The sequence below is a fragment of the Somniosus microcephalus genome, chromosome 4 (assembly GCF_052327205.1).
Source record: "Somniosus microcephalus isolate GS21.2 chromosome 4, FLI_Smic_1.0, whole genome shotgun sequence".
Classification (NCBI taxonomy): domain Eukaryota; kingdom Metazoa; phylum Chordata; class Chondrichthyes; order Squaliformes; family Somniosidae; genus Somniosus; species Somniosus microcephalus.
In genome coordinates this window covers 97,305,220-97,314,281 of record NC_140990.1, presented here as the reverse complement: position 1 = coordinate 97,314,281, position 9,062 = coordinate 97,305,220, and positions in this window count along the sequence as shown.

The following is a 9,062-nucleotide window of genomic DNA, read 5'->3' as shown; positions in this document are numbered from 1 at the left end:
TCTCTATATATGTATCTCTATCTCTATATGTATCCCTATATCTCTGTCTATCTCTCTATATATGTATCTCTGTCTCTCTATATATGTATCCCTATATCTCTGTCTATCTCTCTATATATGTATCTCTGTCTCTCTATATATGTATCCCTATATCTCTGTCTATCTCTCTATATATGTATCTCTGTCTCTCTATATATGTATCCCTATATCTCTGTCTATCTCTCTATATATGTATCTCTGTCTCTCTATATATGTATCCCTATATCTCTGTCTATCTCTCTATATATGTATCTCTGTCTCTCTATATATGTATCCCTATATCTCTGTCTATCTCTCTATATATGTATCTCTGTCTCTCTATATATGTATCCCTATATCTCTGTCTATCTCTCTATATATGTATCTCTGTCTCCCTATATCTCTGTCTATCTCTCTATATATGTATCTCTGTCTCTCTATATATGTATCTCTGTCTCTCTATATATGTATCCCTATATCTCTGTCTATCTCTCTATATATGTATCTCTGTCTCTCTATATATGTATCCCTATATCTCTGTCTATCTCTCTATATATGTATCTCTGTCTCTCTATATATGTATCCCTATATCTCTGTCTATCTCTCTATATATGTATCTCTGTCTCTCTATATATGTATCTCTGTCTCTCTATATATGTATCTCTATCTCTCTCTATATGTATCCCTATATCTCTGTCTATCTATATATGTATCTCTGTCTCTCTCTATATGTATCCCTATATCTCTGTCTATCTCTCTATATATGTATCTCTGTCTCTCTATATATGTATCTCTATCGCTCTCTATATGTATCTCTCTCTATCTATCTATATATATGTATGTATGTATCTATCTCTCTATCTATATATGTATCTCTCTCTATATCTATCACGCTCTCTATGTCTCTATATATGTATCTCTATCTCTCTTTATATGTATCTCTCTCTATCTATCTATATATATGTATGTATGTATCTATCTCTCTGTCTATCTATATATGTATCTCTCTCTATATCTATCTATCACGCTCTCTATGTCTCTATATATGTATCTCTATCTCTCTTTATATGTATCCCTATCGCTCTGTCTATCAAATTCAAATTCAAATTCAAATTCAAATTTTTCAAATTCAAATGCTTTATCGGCATGAAAGTCTATATATGTATCTAGCTCTCTCTCTCTCGGTCTCTCTCTATGTATGTATCTCTATCTCTATCTCTCTATCTCTCTATATATGTATCGATCTCTCTGTCTCTCTATATATGTATCTCTATCTCTCTCTATATTTATCTCTATATATATGTATCTCTCTATATATGTATCGATCTCTCTGTCTCTCTATATATGTATCTCTATCTCTCTCTATATGTATCTCTATATATATGTATCTCTCTATATATATATGTATCTATATATATATGTACCTGTCTATCTCTCTCTCTATATATATATATCACTCTATTTCTATATGTATCTCTATATATCTCTCTATCTCTATATATGTCTCTATCTCTCTCTATCTCTATATATGTATCTCTCTCTCTCTCTATGTCTATCTCTCTCTATATGTATCTCTCTCTCTCTGTCTATCTCTATATGTATCTCTATCTATATATGTATCTCTATCTATATATGTATCTCTCTATCTCTATATGTATCTCCATAACTCTGTCTCTCTCTCTCTAGATGTATCTCTATATATATATATATATTTATATATATATATATTTGTATTTTTTCTCTCTCTCTTTATCTATCTACCTCTATATGTATCTCTTTCTCTCTCTGTCTATATATATGTATCTCTATATCTCTATCGATAAATATGTATCTCTCTCTCTGTCTCTCTCTATATATGTATCTCTATCTCTCTCTCCCTATCTCTCTATATATGTATCTCTATATCTCTATCGATAAATATGTATCTCTTTCTCTCTCTCTCTATATATGTATCTCTAGCTCTCTCTCCCTATCTCTCTATATATGTATCTCTATCTCTCTCTCTGTCTATATATATGTATCTCTATATCTCTATCGATAAATATGTATCTCTCTCTCTGTCTCTCTCTATATATGTATCTCTATCTCTCTCTCCCTATCTCTCTATATATGTATCTCTATATCTCTATCGATAAATATGTATCTCTTTCTCTCTCTCTCTATATATGTATCTCTAGCTCTCTCTCCCTATCTCTCTATATATGTATCTCTATCTCTCTCTCTGTCTATATATATGTATCTCTATATCTCTATCGATAAATATGTATCTCTCTCTCTGTCTCTCTCTATATATGTATCTCTATCTCTCTCTCCCTATCTCTCTATATATGTATCTCTATATCTCTATCGATAAATATGTATCTCTTTCTCTCTCTCTATATATATGTATCTCTAGCTCTCTCTCCCTATCTCTCTATATATGTATCTCTATCTCTCTCTCTGTCTATATATATGTATCTCTATATCTCTATCGATAAATATGTATCTCTCTCTCTGTCTCTCTCTATATATGTATCTCTATCTCTCTCTCCCTATCTCTCTATATATGTATCTCTATATCTCTATCGATAAATATGTATCTCTTTCTCTCTCTCTATATATATGTATCTCTAGCTCTCTCTCCCTATCTCTCTATATATGTATCTCTATATCTCTATCGATAAATATGTATCTCTTTCTCTCTCTCTCTATATATGTATCTCTATCTCTCTCTCCCTATCTCTCTATATATGTATCTCTATATCTCTATCGATAAATATGTATCTCTCTCTCTGTCTCTCTCTATATATGTATTTCTATCTCTCTCTCCCTATCTCTCTATATATGTATCTCTATATCTCTGTCTATCGATAAATATGTATCTCTCTCTCTGTCTCTCTCTATATATGTATCTCTATCTATCTCTGTCTGTCTCTCTATATGTATCATTTTTAAATATTTGTTCATGGGATGTGGACGTCGCTGGCAAGGCCAGCATTTATTGCCCATCCCTAGTTGCCCTCGAGAAGGTGGTGGTGAGCTGCCTTCTTGAACCGCTGCAGTCCGTGTGGTGAAGGTACTCCCACAGTGCTGTTAGGGAGGGAGTTCCAGGATTTTGATCCAGCGACGATGAAGGATCGGCGATATATTTCTAAGTCAGGGTGGTGTGTGACTTGGAGGGGAACTTGGAGGTGGTGATATTCCCTTGCGCCTGCTGCCCTTGACCTTCTAGGTGGCAGAGGTCGCGGGTTTGGGAGGTGCTGCCGAAGAAGCCTTGGCGAGTTGCTGCAGTGCATCTTGTAGATGGTACACACTGCAGCCACGGTACGCCGGTGGTGGAGGGAGTGAATGTTTAAGGTGGTGGATAAAATCAAACGGGCTGCTTTGTCCTGGATGGTGTCGAGCTTCTTGAGTGTTGTTGGAGCTGCACTCATCCAGGCAAGTGGAGAGTATTCCATCACACTCCTGACTTGTGCATTGTAGATGATGGAAAGGCTTTGGGGAGTCAGGAGGTGAGACACTCACCGCAGAATACCTAGCCTCTGACCTACTCTTGTTGCCACAGTATTTATGTGGCTGGTCCAGTTAAGTTTCTGGTCAATGGTGATCCCTAGGATATTGATGGTGGGGGATTCGGCGATGGTAATGCCATTGAATGTTAAGGGGCGGAGGTCAGATTCTCGCTTGTTGGAGATTGTCATTGCCTGGCACTTGTGTGGTGCGAATGTTACCTGCCACTTATCAGTCCAAGCCTGAATGTCATCCAGGTCTTGCTGCATACGGGCATGGACTGCTTCTCTATCTCTTTCTCTGTCTATCTCTCTAGATGTATCTCTGTCTCTCTCTATATATATATGTATCTCTGTCTATCTCTCTATATGTATCTCTATCTCTCTCTATATATATGTATCTCTCTCTCTCTCTCTCTGTCTATCTCTCCCTATATGTATCTCTATCTCTCTATATATATATATGTATCTCTCTCTCTCTCTCTCTCTGTCTATCTCTCCCTATATGTATCTCCCTATCTCTCTCTGTCTATCTCTCTAGATGTATCTCTATCTCTCTCTATATATATATGTATCTCTGTCTCTCTCTCTCTCTCTGTCTATCTCTCTCTAGATGTATCTCTATCTCTCTATATATATATATGTATCTCTGTCTCTCTCTCTCTCTCTGTCTATCTCTCTCTAGATGTATCTCTATCTCTCTATATATATATGTATCTCTGTCTCTCTCTCTCTCTCTGTCTATCTCTCCCTATATGTATCTCCCTATCTCTCTCTGTCTATCTCTCTATATGTATCTCTGTCTATCTCTCTCTCTATATATCTATATATCTATATATATCTATGTGTGTATCTCTATCTGTCTGTCTGTCTCTCTCTATATGTATATCCATCTCTCTAACGCTATATGTGTATCTCTGTCTATCTCTCTCTATGTATCTCCCTATCTCTCTATATATCTATCTCTATCTCTCTCTGTCTATCTCTTTATATGTATCTCTATCTCTAGCTCCCTGTCTATCTCTCGCTATATATGTATCTCTATCTCTCTTTGTCTATCTCTCTATTTAAGGTGATTGGCAGAAGAACCAAAGGCTGCATGAGGAAAAACTTTTTTACTCAGCGAGTGGTTATGATCTGGAATTCACTGCCTGAAAGGGTGGTGGAGGCAGACTCAATCACGCCTTTCAAAAGGGGGTTGGATAAGTACCTGAATGAAAAAGTTTGCAGGGCTACGGGGAAAGGGCGGGGGAGTGGGATTAGCTGAGGTGCTCTTGGAGAGAGCCGGCACAAGCTCGACAGGCTGAATGGCCTCCTACTGTCCTGTAACCATTCTATGATTCTATGTATCTCGCTCTCTCTGTCTAGCTCTCTATATATGTATCTTTATCTCACTCTCTCTAGTTCTCTATATATGCATCTCTATCTTTCTCTCTGGCTCTCTCTTTATATGTATCCCTCTCTTTCGCTCTCTATATGTATCTCTCTCTATATATGTATCTCTCTCTCTCTGTATCTCTATCTCTCTATATATGTATCTCTATCTATCTCTCTATATATGTATTGCTATCTCTCTGTGTATCTCTATCAGTCTATCTCTCTATATTTATATCTATCTCTCCCTCTCTGTATCTCTATCTGTCTATCTCTTGAAATCCAATTCCAATTCCAATTCCAATTAAAATGCTTTATTGGCATGAAAGTTTACAGAGAACCATATTGCCAAAGCTTACATAGCAAAAAGGTACAGTTTTCCAACATTCTGTAGGTGTCAATCGATTTGACATTTGTTGGGTACATACAATATTACTTTTAAACAATATTAATTTTAAACAGTCTTTGTACTTCATTTGGTACGTTCAATATTAATTTTAAACAGTCTTAATTTTAAACAGTCCTCAGGTTGTGACATGTTGTTACATATTTGGCCCCAAGGTATGGTCTGTCTCCTTCTCCTAGGACTAATCTCAATTTTGACAGATCATCCAATTCCTTGAAATCTGGGGTTGTTTGGCTTAGCTTGTTGAATAATATGTTTCTTGATGTGTTGAATTTTTCGCATTTTAGGAGGAAATGCATTTCTGTTTCAACCTCGCCAGCCAGACATTGATCGCATATTCTATTCTCTCTAGGCTGCCAGGATTTCTTGTATCTGCCTTTTTCAATTTCCAGTTGGTGGTCGCTTAGTCTGTACCTGGTGAGGGTCTGTCTCTGTTTTGTGTCTCTGATGGTCGTGAGGTAGTCTGCCAGTTTATATTCTCTTTTTAGGGCCCGGTAACATTCTAATCTGCTTTGGCTTTCGGTTATTTTGTTCCAATGTTCCAGGTAGGTTTCTTTGCATTTTTTAATGATTTGGTTCACTCGGATTGGTGTTTGGGCGGCTGTGTTGGTCTGGGGCTGGTCAGGGTCCGGCTGAGTACTTAGTTTCCGTAGCAGCTGACTCAGGGGACTCTTTTCTGGGTTTAGCTCTTGGGTCTGAAAGGCTTTGAAATGAAGGGTGTCTGGGGAGCTAGATTTGAGGTGATTTAGGAAGTTTAGTGCTCGTTTTTGGATGTTTATTATCAGTGGGTATCTGCCTAGTTCGGCTCTGCATGCATTTGTTGGCGTTTTCCTTTGGGTGCGAAGGATGCTTCGGCAGAATTCTGCATGTAGGGCTTCTATTGTATGTTTTTCCCATTTAGTGTAGCTTTGGTGATTTAGCGGGCCCCATACTTCACTACCGTACAGTGCAATGGGCAGGATTATGCTGTCAAATATTTTGAGCCAGATTTTGATTGGGATTTGGATGTTGTAGAATTTTCTTTTTATTGCATATAGGGCTCTTCGGGCTTTTTCTTTTAGTGCATTCACTGCTATGCTGAAGCTCCCTGATGCTGTAATAGTTAGACCAAGGTAGGTGTAGCTCATAGTGTGTCCTATAGTGATATCACTGAGGGTAAACTGGTATTTGTTTTCCTGACATCTGGGCCTTTTTTGAAAAATCATGATGTTGGTTTTCTTTAGATTTACTGTTAGAGCCCAATTTTGGCAGTATTTGTCGAGTAGGTCTAGTTGTTGCTGTAATCCCTGTTCTGTGGGAGACAGCAGAACCAGGTCGTCCGCATAGAACAGGGATTTCACTTCTCCATCTAGGAGACGGAGACCTGGTGACTCGCTTTGCTCCAGCATGTCTGCTAATTCATTTATGTATATGTTGAACAGGGTCGGGCTCAAATTGCAGCCCTGCCGGACGCCTCTTCTCTGGGTGAAGAAATCGGTGCGTTTGTCTCCAATTTTGACCCCGCATTTGTTTTTCAGATACATTGATTTAATAAGGTCATAGACTTTGCCCCCTATTCCACATTGAAGAAGTTTATAATAGAGCCCTTCGTGCCATATAGAGTCAAAGGCTTTCTTGAAGTCGATGAAACAGGCGAATATTTTCCCCTTTTTTGTTTGGTGTATATGTTTTTCAATGAGGGTGTGAAGGGTATAGATATGGTCGGCGGTGCGGTGTTTTGGAAGAAAGCCTATTTGGTTTTTTCTGAGGATATTATGTTTGTTAAGAAAATCAAGTAATCTACTATTTAGAATACTGCAGAATAACTTCCCTAGACAACTGTTGACACAGATGCCGCGGTAGTTATTTGGGTCTGATTTGTTTCCGCTTTTATATATGGGGGAGATTAGTCCTTGGCACCAGATATCGGGAAAACAGCCTGAACGTAATATGATGTTGAATAATTTGAGTACCGCACCCTGCATCTCCATATTGCTGAACTTGAGCATTTCATTTTTGATGTTGTCTGGGCCACAGGCTTTCTTTAGGTGGAGAGATTTTGTTTTTGTGGCCATTTCTTTCCATGTGATTGGGGAGTCTAGAGGGTTTTGGTTGTCTTTGATTGTTGCTTCTAATGTGTGGAGTTTTTCTGTGACCTGATGTTGACTTGGGTTTGTTTCGTTTATTGGGATGTCTTTGTAGAGGTTTTCAAAATGTGTTCTCCAGATGTCGCCATCTTGGATTGGTAATGCTTGCAATTGTGTTGTACTCAGGTTATTCCACATTTCCCAGAATTGTTTTGGGTTGGTGGAGTTTTCAATTTCTTCTAGTATTTTGTGGGTATAGTTTTGTGTTTTGTTCCTAATGGTGTGTTTATATCTTTTGAGGGTTTCATTGTATCTAGTACGTAGGTCCGGATTGTTTGGTTGGCGATGCTTTTGGTTTGATATTTTTCTCAGGTCTTTTCTGGCATTTTTGCATTCGTGGTCAAACCATTTCTTATTTTTATTTTGTCTTTTGTGACTCTTCCTCTTCTGTTTCACGAGGTCGGCTTTTACAGCTGCCTCATGAAAGATCATATTTATATCCTCTATGGCCATGTTTACCCCATCTCTGGTGATCTCATATAGATTTTCTTTAAATTTTGAAATTTTACTTGTGAGATCAGGTGAATTTAGTGCTGTGATGAATTTATCTCCACTGTCTGGGGCCCATCTGTATGTCTGGTTTATTTTATGTAGCTTACTGGGTTCCTTTTTTGTGTCTGTAGTTTGGGCAGAAAGTTTAAGGTACACATTTATTTGGTTATGGTCTGAGAGGGGGGATTGCTGCCTGACAGTGAATGCGTTGATATCGCAGGGGTCCAGGTCAGTGATTGTATAATCCACCACACTAGACCCAAGAGTTGAGGAATATGTGAGTCTCCCTAAGGAGTCCCCTCTGAACCTACCGTTAACTATGTACAGGCCTAAGGCTCGGCAGAGTTGCACTACCTCCCTACCGCTTTTATTTATTTCACAATCGAGGTTGTTTCGGTTTGCGATGGCTGGTGTGACATATAGAGGGGTCTGGCCAAACACATGGTTGTTGCCCTGTGGGTCTATGAAGTCAGGTTCACATCCTGTCCTTGCATTTAGGTCCCCACATAGTAGCACCTTTCCTTGGGCCTGGAAATGGCTGATTTCCATGTGGAGAGTGTCAAATATCTCCTCTTCAAAATATGGCGATTCTATTGGAGGTATGTAGATCGCACATAAGTAAACATCGTTTTTTTCTATTCCTATATTTTTATCTAATTTTAGCCATACGTGTGATTTTCCCTGTTTTATCGGTGAGATGTGTTTGTTCAGTTCTCCTTTATACCACACCAGGATTCCCCCGGAGGTTCTGCCCTTGCGTGTCTTAATGTTCTTTACTGAAGGCACAATAATTTCATGGTACATTGGGGGACAGTGGGTCGGCATGTCCTTTTGGCACCATGTTTCTGTTAACACAATTATATCAATGTCTTTTATAGCTTTTAGGAATTCAGGGTCTGTACTCTTCATCCCAAAAGTTGAGGAGCGGAGGCCCTGGATATTCCAGCAGCTTATGTGGAAAGAACGCATTTATATAGTTCAATAAAACGAAATAAAATGGACCTATTTTGTGGGATGAGTGTGGAAACACTATTTTCTATAATGCTAAATGATGATTTAGTATAAATTTCATGAGGCATGCACATATATCTATCTAATAGTAGTAATAATACTGATAAGATAACAATAATGATAATGATAAATAACAATATTAATAAT